Source organism: Trichechus manatus, unplaced genomic scaffold (genome assembly GCF_000243295.1).
Source record: "Trichechus manatus latirostris isolate Lorelei unplaced genomic scaffold, TriManLat1.0 scaffold00195, whole genome shotgun sequence".
NCBI lineage: Eukaryota > Metazoa > Chordata > Mammalia > Sirenia > Trichechidae > Trichechus > Trichechus manatus.
The window spans coordinates 4,063,599-4,075,758 of NW_004444131.1; the positions used below are offsets into that span (position 1 = coordinate 4,063,599).

The 12,160-nt window shown below is 39.4% G+C and overlaps 1 protein-coding gene across 4 annotated transcripts in view; it reads left to right on the forward strand.

Annotated features, from left to right (window-relative positions):
- Nucleotides 1-12,160, forward strand: part of CCNY (cyclin Y) — a 271,085-nt gene that overhangs the window by 122,864 nt on the left and 136,061 nt on the right. The window lies entirely within an intron of this gene.

A 12,160-nucleotide genomic window follows, 5' to 3' on the forward strand; every position in this document is an offset into this window, starting at 1 on the left:
TGGTTCAAACATCAAGCTAGTCATTTCCCAGCACCTTGTGTAACTGATCATCTCACCATATATCTGTTTCCTTATTGAAGAATCACTGAGCATTAACTAAGGGAGCCCTGGTGGTGCTTGGATGCTAATCGGAAGGTTGACGGTTCAAACCCACCCAGCAGCTCTGCAGGTGAAAGGTCTGGTGATCTACTCCTATAGAGATTACAGCCTAGAAAACCCTATGGGGCCGTTCTGCTCTGTCACATGGGGTTGCTATGAGTCAGAATCGAGTTGAGGGTACCTAACAACAAGCATTTACTGGTAGAATATATTGTAACACTGAATGTCTTGCATTTAAAATGACATGTCCATATGCAATGCAGGTGGAAAATGTGCATCTTAGCTGCTTTGGAGCTTTGATTGGATGAGTTTTGCAGTCATGACCATGATGGGGGGTCTGTCAGAACATGTTAACTGTTCAAATGTGTCTGGTTAAGTTTCTAGGTGCTCTGATGTATACAGCAGGCATAATGGCGTATACTGTTTACATTTTTAAAAAAATTGTCTTTCTCATCTGAGGACTTTAATTTAAAAAAGAACAATATAAATCTGTTGCATTTTGGTTCACATATTAGTGCATTTGACATTTAGATTATACAGTAGAGAGATTGTACCTTTGAGAAATTTGGTCTTACCACTAAATTGGTGTATATCTTGTCAGATATCTTATTTTTGGTGTGTGTGACCGGTAACACTGATGGAAAAAACAAACCACTGAAGTCAGTCTCTCCTACAGGACTCCGGCTCCCCACACAGACACACCCAGTTGAGTGACAGATTTCTGGCATGCCCGAGTAAGAAGAATAGACCATCTTACACATGTGAATAAAGCCCCTTTAAACAATAATTGTAGTCTTTATTGTGACTGTTTCTCAATTTCCATATTTAAACTGCCACATCTGTTTATTACACTGACATTGTGATTTTCACCTAGGATGAGTTTTTCATCGTCTGTTTACTGAGTAAGCTTAGGAAGATTTCACCCAGAGCCCACTGAAGGGCAGCAGAGTTCTCGGGCACCTTTCTCTGGGAGAGGCACAAGTTCCTTCGTTTTAACCCAAACAATTTGAGGAGCAGCCACATTTATGTTTAGTCAACATAATTTTTCTTCTCTTATTTGGTTGGTTTGGGATGTTTTTCATAAACTATCAGCTCATCAATATTGTGTTTTTAGTGGCCTTCCTCTGGAACCATGCCGGGTGCTAGCGATCTCACCAGTACCTGGGTGGCGAGGCATATTCTCTCATGAGAGAAGCTTGATGAGTTCACTAGAATGTCTTTGTGTCTGACAAGCTGACAGCATAATATCCTGGGATAATCTTGTGCAGAAAATCATTTGGAGGCAGGTATCAGTCAACTCAACAACAGGTGTTTGTTCTTCATCCTGTATACCTCTCAACAGCTTGCTCAGTCAAGGGATGATCTGTTAAAGTCAAGATACTCTGAGTTAGGAACTTGAATTTGATAGTGGAAATTGCACTGGTAATGGTGGAGGGGTACGTACATGTACTCACACATCTATGAGTCTCTGTCTTAAGCTAACCCATACTATCCACTGAACTCTCTGAGGACACGGATTGGAACACAGTGGCGTGTCCTAGAGCCTAGCATGTTTTGCACATAGTAAGTGCTTAGCAAATGCTTGGTGAACTGAAATGCAGCCATTAAATAAAATGCAGCCCCGGCTGTTTATGAGTTTCCATCTAGTAGTGGGACGAAAGAGGTAGGATAAGGGAAGCGTGATTAGGGAAGAAGCAAAATACAATGCGAGTTAGAGGCGGAAGCTGTTACTTCAGGTGTTGGGGATCAGAAGGAGGTCATGGGTGAGGAAACAACCTGGGTATGTGGAGACGGAGAAGGGGTGTTCCAAGAAGTGGGAACAGCACCAGAAAAAGAGAGATGGGAGTGGTGTGATGGGAATGTGGAGCATGTTTGACAGAGAAGGGGAAAATAAAGCTGGCTAGCAGATTAGGATCACATGGAAGAAGGCCTTGAAGGCCCGTGTGAAGAATTTGTGTACACTCTGTTGGACAGGCATGGGTCCTGGGGAGGATTTTCCGGCACAGGTGCTGTACTCTAGAAAGATTAAAGTGGAAATACGTACTGTGTTGGATGACTCTGAGGTGGAGAAGCCAATTGGGGAATATTATAATAGCCCAAGAGAGGAGTAGCTCTGTCACTGCTGGAGCGGATGTTTAATAAATGCCTGCTGAACTAGTAAATTGGAAAATCCAAGAAAATAACTTGAAAAACCCAGGAGCTAACCTAGAGTATTTGACTTGCAGTTCAGTGGTGACAGGCCGCATCAGTAGCAGTGTTCAGCTTTGGAACAGAGAAGACTCTGTGCGGCCCACTTGTCCTGGTCCTGGCTCTGTCACACCTGAGCTCTGTGACTTTGGCCAGGTCCCTGCAGCTCTCAGTTTCTTCGTTAAAAAGAAAAAAAAGAAAAAAAAAATTAGTGAGATGCTGAAATCCTTCCAGAGAGTTTCAAATTGAGTCCCATTGAATTTTCATAGTTTTATTTAAAGACACAAGTGAAGGGAATAAATGGGAAAGAGAAGAATGTAGATCATCTGGTGACTGAAAATCACAAGTTACCAAGTAGATAAATTGAGGAATAACTGTTTGAATGGTACAAAAATTTGTCACTTTAGAAATAGGTTCACCACATAGTAACAACCTTATTGTATTAAAGTATTTTGCAGAGTAATAACAGCTCAACAGAGAAGAGGATTAAGGGGTGAAAATTCGAGCTTTAAGGATTAACTCTTATCTGAATAAGAATCCCTGGTGTGGTACAAATAGTTGGTGTACTTGGTTGCTGAGTGAAAGGTTGGCCGTTCAAGTACATTCAGGTGCCTCGGAAGAAAGGCCTGGAGATCTACTTCTGAATGATCACAGCCATTGAAAATCCTATGGAGGGCAGTTCTACTCTGAAACACATGGGGTCACCATAAGTTGGAATTGACTGGATGGCAATTGGTTTTTATTTTAATACCCATCAGAATTGAGGATAAAGATTATTTGAAGTTTTAATACAATTTAAGAAGAAATATAATAATTTCTGTGGTTATATTTGAATCACTAGCAAAACTATTTAGGTGAACATTATTTTGCGTAGTAGACATATTTTCAAAAAATTTATGCCTATAAAATTTTTGAAAATTTAGTACTTAAATTAGTCTTTGGATATTTGAGTAAACTTTTCTGGTGAATACGTTTATAACTAAGCCTGCTACTTGCAGAGAAGCATAATTCAAATGGCTCCCTTACAGTCCTTTAGAATGTTCTTTTTTTCCTATCCTTCCATCCTTGATCTTGTAAGTGACATTACATTGCTCATCTTTAGGAGTCTTTACTGTGTGTGTTTGTGTGTTAAGCTGTCTTTGAGCTGTGGCTACATCCTGTCATTCCTCTAACCTTTGAATTGTCTCTGATCTAGCTGGCAAAAATGCTTTAGAAACCAGTACTGTACTTTGCACTTCATTTGTATTGGCTAAGCTGTCCTTGTTTTGAGTTTTGACATGTGCTCTGACTGCAGAATCCAGTAAAATCATGCTTGTTTTCTTGGCAAAGAAGAAATATCCTAACAACGTCCCACTTCAGGCTCTAGAGTCCCACAGGCTGGGTTAATATCTGGGCTCCACCGCTTACCAGACGTGACCTTACGTGGGTTACCTAACCTCTTCAGGATCCTCTTTTTTCACATTTGTAAAATGAAAATAGTAATACCTATGTTGTGGGTTTGTTGGAAGGATAAATTGGGGGTTTATAAAGTATGTAACACGGTGTCCTGGGGAAAATTATTATGAATTTTCTCCTGTTGAGGAATGGAGCCAACAAAAGATAGGGAGGCAGTGTTGTGGAGAGAATATGACAGTGTAAGAATTCTCTTGACAGATCAGTAATTTAAATAATTGAGTCATCTGGCATGTTTTTATTGGTGTAAATTAGTGTTGATTGTCAGAGGGTAGGGGAAGCGTGTCAGAGTTAAGGAGGAAGATCTGGGTTGGAATCCTGGCTCCATTACTTGCTACTTTACTCTGGGCAAATATTTTTATTTTTATCAGCTTCAGTTTCCTTATCCGTAAAACAAGAATAATAATCGCTACCTTGCAAGACTGTTGTGATGATTAATAGAGGTTGTATAAAAGAACGTAAGAGTGCCTGATACATAATAATCCCTAATCAATGGGAATTACCTCAGTTTTGTAAATAATGACTAGCATCTTCACCTAAGTGCTTAATCTTTGACTGAAACCTTGAACGTTTTAGCCAGTCCTTCATATGAATAGAATTCACTGTGCTTTGGACATAAGATTATGAAACTTTTGTTTGAATGTTTTTAATATATACACCTGTTCTTCACTTATCAACTATCTTGTTATCTGACATTTTGTATTTGCAACAATAGTAAAAAATCTGTCTGGCTATTTTGAACATTAACGATGTACATCTTTCAGAAACCTTTCCATGACTAGTGGAACATATAGTGCCCACTGACATTTTCTACCTATCAAGTCCAGAGGGACATGTGCCCCATATATTTTGTGAACTGATGTGGTCATCCTCCATTTTCACATAATGCTAATTTTCATGTAATGACCTGGTCTTTGGAACCTAACCATGTCGGTAAATGAGGAGTGAGTGTGTATTTATATAATATTTATGTGCTGCTTCTTCATCTGTTTATCCTAATCTCCAGTAAACCCATTGTCATCAAGTCAATTCTGCCTCGTAGTGACCCTATAGGACAGAGTAGAACTGTTCCCCAGGGTTTCCAAGGAGCAGCAGGTGGATTTGAACTGCCGACGTTTTGGTTAGCAGGCAAGCTGTTAACCACAGTACCACCAGGGCTCCAAATATCCAGTAGAGGATATATAGTGATCAGTCATTGTATTGAGATAATCGGTTTTCTTCCATTGACATTTTAGGATCACAAAATGAAAATCTCTTTAATATGAAAACAAAAAACAAGTTCACATTTTGAGTTTAATAAATGTACTTAATTATGTTTAAGTTTAGAAATTGAAATGTTTTCAGAAAAGTAATTTTCCAGGTCTCCTTATAAAAAAGCCAGTATTAGAATGTGAAAGACAAAAAAATCTTTTAATCTCACAGCATAAGAAAGGACTGGAACCCTGATACATTTTTTGGTATCTCCTTTGGTTTCTCCTTTAGCAATTTCTTCACTGTGTGGAATTTTAGAGCAGGAACATCACCTTGAGAGAACATCTGGTTTAATCCCCTAATTTCACAGCTGAGGAAACTGGCCTACAGAGGGTCACAGCTAGTTAGTGGCAGAGCTGGCGCATAACCCCAGCCTGCTAAGTCTTGGTTGAGTGGCCCTTCTGTTAGGCAAAAGGACACTCTGGGGCTTTGTGTGTTCATTTGCTTTTGTTTTTTGTCGGTGCCTTTTTATTTGATCATTAATGTATCTGGAATGTGGTAAAACATTAAATATTTTGGATTGGACTAATGTGCCTGTGCCATGCAGCCATTACCACCTTGGTTTACTACCCTTGTGAGCATTCAGTTTGGGACATATGGTGTGAGGCTAACAACTCTTTAAGATAATTTTTAAATGAAGGTAGTTTTTTCCCCCTTCTATTGTAAAACCATTTGAAATAAGATATTTTTTATTTGCACTTTTTTCTCAGCCTTTAAATAAATTTACATTTTTCCTTTTCTAGAATTTTGCTTAGCCTTCTTATTTGTACTTATTTAATAAAACCACTTTTTTGTTGTTTCTTTTTAACTTCAGTACCATAAGGAAGTCTCACCTCAGTGCAGTTATTTGACAGGTTTTTATCAAATAGAACAACATATCTATTGTCAAAGAAAGAATATGGACAATAATGTTCAGTGCCCCAAAGACAAATAGTTAAGCAGATATACTATTATGGATAAAAATGTAAACACAGAGTTTCCAATGACGAATACATGTGCTCATCCGGGCTTTACCGTCCTAAGAAGTAGTTGTTTTTGAAAGTGATAGCTTTTACCTTGAGAATCTGACTAGCATTGGCAGGGATTTCCTTAACAGTGAACTTTAGTGCTGCAAGTCTACCAAAACCAAATCAAACCCTCTGCTGTTGAGTCGATTCTGACTCATAGTGACCCCATAGGGTTTCCAAGGCTGTAAATCTCTATGGAAGCAGATTGCCATATCTTTCTCCTGTGGAGCCGCTGGTGGTTTCGAACCGCACACCTTTTGGTTAGCAGACCATCACTTTAACCACTACACCACCAAGACTGCAAGTCTAGTCAATCTTATCTACACTTATCATGAGTTACAGAAAAGGGAAGAGGAAGAAGGAGCTGCTTATGAATTTTCTTTGCTGAAAAATAAATTCCTGTTAATTCATTCTCTTCAGGGTATTAAAAAAAAGTAACATATACTATGAAGAAGGGGACAGCTAGGTTGATAATGTGATTCTGATGTGGGCTCTCATTATGGATTTGGATTTTCCCCCACAAAGGCTGTAAGGCTAGAGAAGACTAGCTGGCAGGTTGATATGATGCCAGGAGGTTATTATGTTGTCTCCTCTGTCTGAAAAGGGGATTTCAGTGTAACAGGTTCAAGGGAAAGTGATTGCTGTGTAATTTTTCTGTCCTCATAAATTAGTTATAAGCCTCTGTGGCCCTCAGTGAAGGCCCAGCTGGGCAGATGGTCTCAAGTAGGGAGGCCGTGCTGTGGAAACAGACAGCTGTTGACTTGAGAATTTTGTCCCATTCGCATTTTTGGAATTAGAACTACTCATACATGAGTATAACATTTTAGGGACTTCGTTAAAAAAAGGCATCAGTAGGGGCAGTGATTAATTTTGAACTTTATTTTTCAAACTTTATTTTCTTAGGGTATATTTATACTCTGCCCTTGTGTCAGAGGCTTTTTTTTTTTTTTTTTTTAATTTAAGAGGAAGAATCCCTTTTTCACTCTTGAGGTGTTACTTTCTGTTTCCACGGATGCTTTGAGTGAAACCAGTACATAGCTGTTTTAAAAATGATTTTTTCCTCTTTCCCTTCTTCATATCACAGTTCCAAGAGTGATGATACTTTTTGATCTAAGTCTAGGCAAATGTGACCTTCTTAAGTACAGCTGCTACTTGGATATAAACTCTTTTCTCTTACCACTGTTATTTTGTTGGTCTGGCTTTTTTTTCACTGTCTTCCTCACTTTGTACCTGTTACCCTTTCTTTCTGCCTCTTAATGTGTTACTTTCTGCTTCTGTCCCACATTTTGCTTAATTTTAAAATGTGAATGAACAGTTATCTCTGCAGGGTGGAGGGCTGGTGAAGGAGGGCCAGAGAGTGAGGCATCAAATGAGGAAACACAAAACCCCTGCCTGAGAAAGCTTGTAGCCTAGCTGGGGAGTTGCATTAAATAGGAGGATGTTCATCAGCTTAAGAGGTAGAAGGGCACAGGGCCTGTTGCAGGCCAGTAAATGGAAGGGGGTGGTTGGAGACGGATATTACCAGACTAGGAATCAGAAGGAGCGTCTGGGTGGAGCAAATGGTTAATGCATGGAAGGTTGCAGCTCGAGTCCATTCAGAAGCACCTCGCAAGAAAAGGCTGGTGATCTGCTTCCTAAAAATCAGCCATTGAAAGCATTATGGAGCACAGTTCTACTCTGACACATACGGGGTCGCCGCGCATTTTAGTCGACTTGATGTGACGGCAGCTAGCTTAGGAGTCAGAAGTCCTGGATTCCTGTCCCTGTGCCAAGGCATTCTGTGGCTGCAAGACCCTTGGGTAAGGCACTTAGTCTCCCTGGAAATGAGTTTTCTCCTCAGTGAAATAATGGGAATAATAACCATCCTACCTATATCACAGACTTATTTGTGAAGGTGAATTAAGATACAGTGTACACAAGTCCCTTGTAGAAGACTAAGCCGAATGCAGACTAACCGTTCCATACCCTTGGGGGAGCCTTTCTCAGAATGGAAGTTTTTAATTTTGATGACGTCCAGTTTATCAAGTTTTCCTATTATGGATCATGCTTTTGGTGTCAAGCCTAGGAACTCTTTGCCTAGCCATAGATCCCAAAGATTTTCTCCTATGTTTTGTTCTAAAAGTTGCATACTTTTACATTTTCCACTGTTTGTGATCTATTTTGAGTTAATTTTTGTATAAGATGTGAGGTTGAGGTCGAGGTTGATTTTATTTTCTTTTTGCCTGAAAAGGCCGTCTTCCCTCCATTGACTTGCTTTTGTTCCTTTGTCAGCATTCAGTGGGGCATATTTTTGTGGATTTATTTCTAGGTTCTCTTTTACTTAAGGAGCTCTGGTGGCGCAGTGGTTAAGAGCTCGGCTGCAAACCAAAAGGTCAGATCCACCAGCCACTCCTTGGAAACCCTATGGGGCAGTTCTATTCTGTCCTTCAGGGTTGCTTTGAGTTGGAATTGACTCGATGGCAGCATGTTTGGTTTGGGTCTGATTGGTGGTGCAGTGGTTAAGCGCTCGGCTGCTAAACGAAAGTTTGATGGTTTGAATCTGCCAGGTGCTCCGTGGGAGAAAGATCTGGCAATCTGCTTCTGTAAAGATTACAGCCTAGGAAATCCTGTGTCTTATAGGGTCACTATGAGGCAGAATTGACTTGACAGCAGTTGGTTTTTCTATTTTATTTTGTCTGTACCTCCACCAATACCACACAGTCTTGATTACTCTACAGAGTAAGTCTGGAAGCCAGGTAGATAGATTCTTCCCATTTTATTCTTCTTTTTCAAAACTGCTGTAGCTATTCTAGCTCCTTTGCCTTTTCATACGAATTTTAGAATCATCTTTTCTATGTCTGCAAAAGTCTTGCTGGGGTTTTGGTAGGAGTTGTGTTAAGCCTGTATATCAGTTTGGCAGGAATTGATATCTTTAATATGCTGAATCTAATCCATGAACATGATATGTCTCTATTTATGTAGAGCTTTGATTTCTTTCATCAGTGTTGTTAGTTTTTGACATGTAAGCCCTATACATGTTTTGTTAGATTTATATCTAAGAATTTCGTTTTTTTTTCAGTGACTGTAAATGGTATTATACTTTAAATTGTGGTGTCCACTTGTTCATTTATAGTATATAGAAATACTTTTTTTGGCTGGGAGGGAGATACCCTGCAAACTTGCTGAATTCACTTATTTTAGGAGATTTTTGTAAATTCCTTGGAATTTTCTACATAGACAATCACGTTTTTTGCAAATAGGGACAGGACAGTTTTACTTCTTTCTAATCTGTATGCCATTCTTTCCTTTTTCTGCTTTATTGCACTGACTAGAACTTCCAGCACTATGTTGAATAAAGGTGGTAAGAGTGTACATCCTGGCCTTGTTCCTGATCTTAGGGGAAGTACATTCAGCTTTTAACCATAAAACATAATATTAGCTGTAGGTTTTTTGTGGGTACTCTATCAAATTGAGGAAGTCTCCCTATATTCCTGTGTTTCTGAGAGTTTTTATCATGAATGAGTGTTGAATTATGTCAGATGTTTTCTCTGCCTTGACTGATCTGATCACGTAATTTTTCTTACTTAGCTTGTTAATATGGTGGGTTGCATTGGTCAGTTTTTGAATATTGAACCAGTCTTGCATCCTTGGAATAAACCCCATTATGATTCTCGTGTACAATTGTTTTTGTTTTGTTTTTTAATATATTGCAGAATTCTGTTTGCTAGTATTTTATTAAGGATTTTTATGTGTTTTCATTCATGAGGGATATTGATCTGAAGTTTTCTTTTTTGTACTGACTTTGGTTTTGGTATCAGAGTAATAGTGGCTTCATAAAATGAATTAGGTTAGTGTCCCCTGCTTTTCTGTTTTCTGGAAGACGTTGTGTAAAATTGGTGTTAATTCTTCCTTAAGCATTTGGTAGAATATTCTGGTGAAAGCGTTTAGGCCTGAAGGTTTCTTTTTGGGAATTTTTTACATTACCTTGGTTAGGGCAGATTTCTAGCTCAGTTGCAGGCTTCAAAACAATGGCTCACGAATCCCTTACTGTTCAGTGTTGTGGAATATTGTCTGAATTTCTTGGAAGAACTCTTTGAAATACCCTTGTGGGATTTTCTGATTCTCCTTAGGTTTAAAAACAAACAAACAAACAAACAAACAAAAAAACCCAGTTGCCATCAAGTCGATTCCTACTCATGGTGACCCCATGTGTGGAAAACTCTATGCTCCATAGGGTTTTCAGTGGCTGATTTTTCAGAAGAGTATTTCCAGGCTTCTCCTCAGAGTGACTCTAGGTGGACTTTTGAGTTAACAGCCATGCACATGAGCCATTTGCACCATCCAGGGACTCCTTGTCCTTAGGTTAAAAAAAAACAACTCCAGAACCAAACCTGTGGCCATGGGGTTGATTCAACTTCATGGCAACCCCACATGCTCCAGAGCAGAACTGTGCTCCACCAGGGACTTTAACCTCTCCTTAGATAAAAACAAACCAAAAAAACCCCAAGCCAGTTGCCAGGGAGTCAGTTCCGACTCATGGCACCCCCATGTGTTGCAGAGTAGAACTGCTCCATAGAGTGTTTTTGGCTGTGGTCTTTACGGAAGCAGATCACCATACCTTTTTTCTGCGGCAGCGTTGGGTGGGTTTGAACTGGCAACCTTTAGGTTAGTAGTGGAGTGGAAGCCATTTGCGCTACCAAAGAACCTCAAATGGGTCTACTTATTGGCCTCAAATCATGATTGTTGTGAGGATTAAATAAGTTAATACCTTTAAAGGGCTTAGCACAACGCTTGGCTTATAATCAGCATCAGATGCATTTATCAATAAAAATAATACTTAGATGCTCAAAATTCAGAGGTAGAAGCTCGAGAATGCCCAAGGCTGCCCTCACGTCTTTGTAGACATACTATGATAATGTATGATCTTTGGCAAGCATGTCACATGTGTAACTGAACCAAGAAGTCAAACTGTTGGCCATAGTTCCCCGTGTTACACCTGTACTTTCAATAAGAAAAGAGTGTGTGTTTATGGGGGACGAGGGCAGCAAATGCTGACTCTCTCCTTGCCTCTAAAGGTTATAGAGCAGAATTACAAAACTCAGACCTCTCTGTTAGCATCCACAGATCCACGTTGGCCAAGAAAGGAAGAGTGAGCTAGCATCCAAGCAAATGATTATCTGCCTTTGTTAAAAAAAAGATGACCCTCAACGAGATGGATTGACACAGTGACTGCAACAATGGGCTCAAACATAGCAATGATTGTGAGGATGGCTCAGTACCAGGCAGTGTTTCATTCTGTTGTGCACAGGGTCACTGTGAGTTGTAAGCGACTCGATGGCACGTAACAACAACATCTAGCGTAGCAAAGGGCACTGGGGGAAGCGCAGATGGTATTCTAAGCCCTTGCAGCAAACACAGACATTAATCATGGAGGACGAGCAGTCTTATTCTGGTAGGAAAGGCAAAGTAACATGCAGTGAAATTACAAAGGCAGTGAGGAAGTGGTAGTCACTTCCATTTATTCTTATAACCACTCAGAAATAATGAGAAATGTTTTGTTTATTGACATAATTAAGAAATAAAGTGATTTGTATACATGTGATTTCTTTTAAGAATTTTAGCTTACCATGTTAGATGCCTTAACCTCTTAATTTTAACCTTATTTGACTGAAATCTTTCTAATATGATATAGTCAAAATCACAGTAACTAGTTTGGTGAGTACTTGGGAAGTCACTTAACCTTTTAGACCTCAGTTTGTCCATCTGTGAGGGGGGATGGACTCAATGATATCTAAAGTTTCTTCTTCATTCTTGTTCTGGAATTCAACAAATCTGTGATGTGTTTTTTGTTTCCTAATGCAGAATCTTTTATACAAGATTCAACAACTTCTTGATGATTTATCAGTTATTTAATTGAGCTGAAATACAGAGCAAGCTACAACCCGAATTGAGATGTGTGGAACAATTTGCTCTGACCTTCAGTTGGCCCAAGTGGTTATACTTCTGAAAACATTATTTTTTATTGGTTTTAACTTTTTTTTCCCATACAAAAAATTATACACACATTCAAATTGCTCTCCGCATACTGTGACAGCACACTCCTCCTTTCCACCCAATTCCCCATGTCCATTCAACCAGCTCGTAACCCTCTCTGCCTTCCCATCTCACCTCCAGACAGAAGCTGC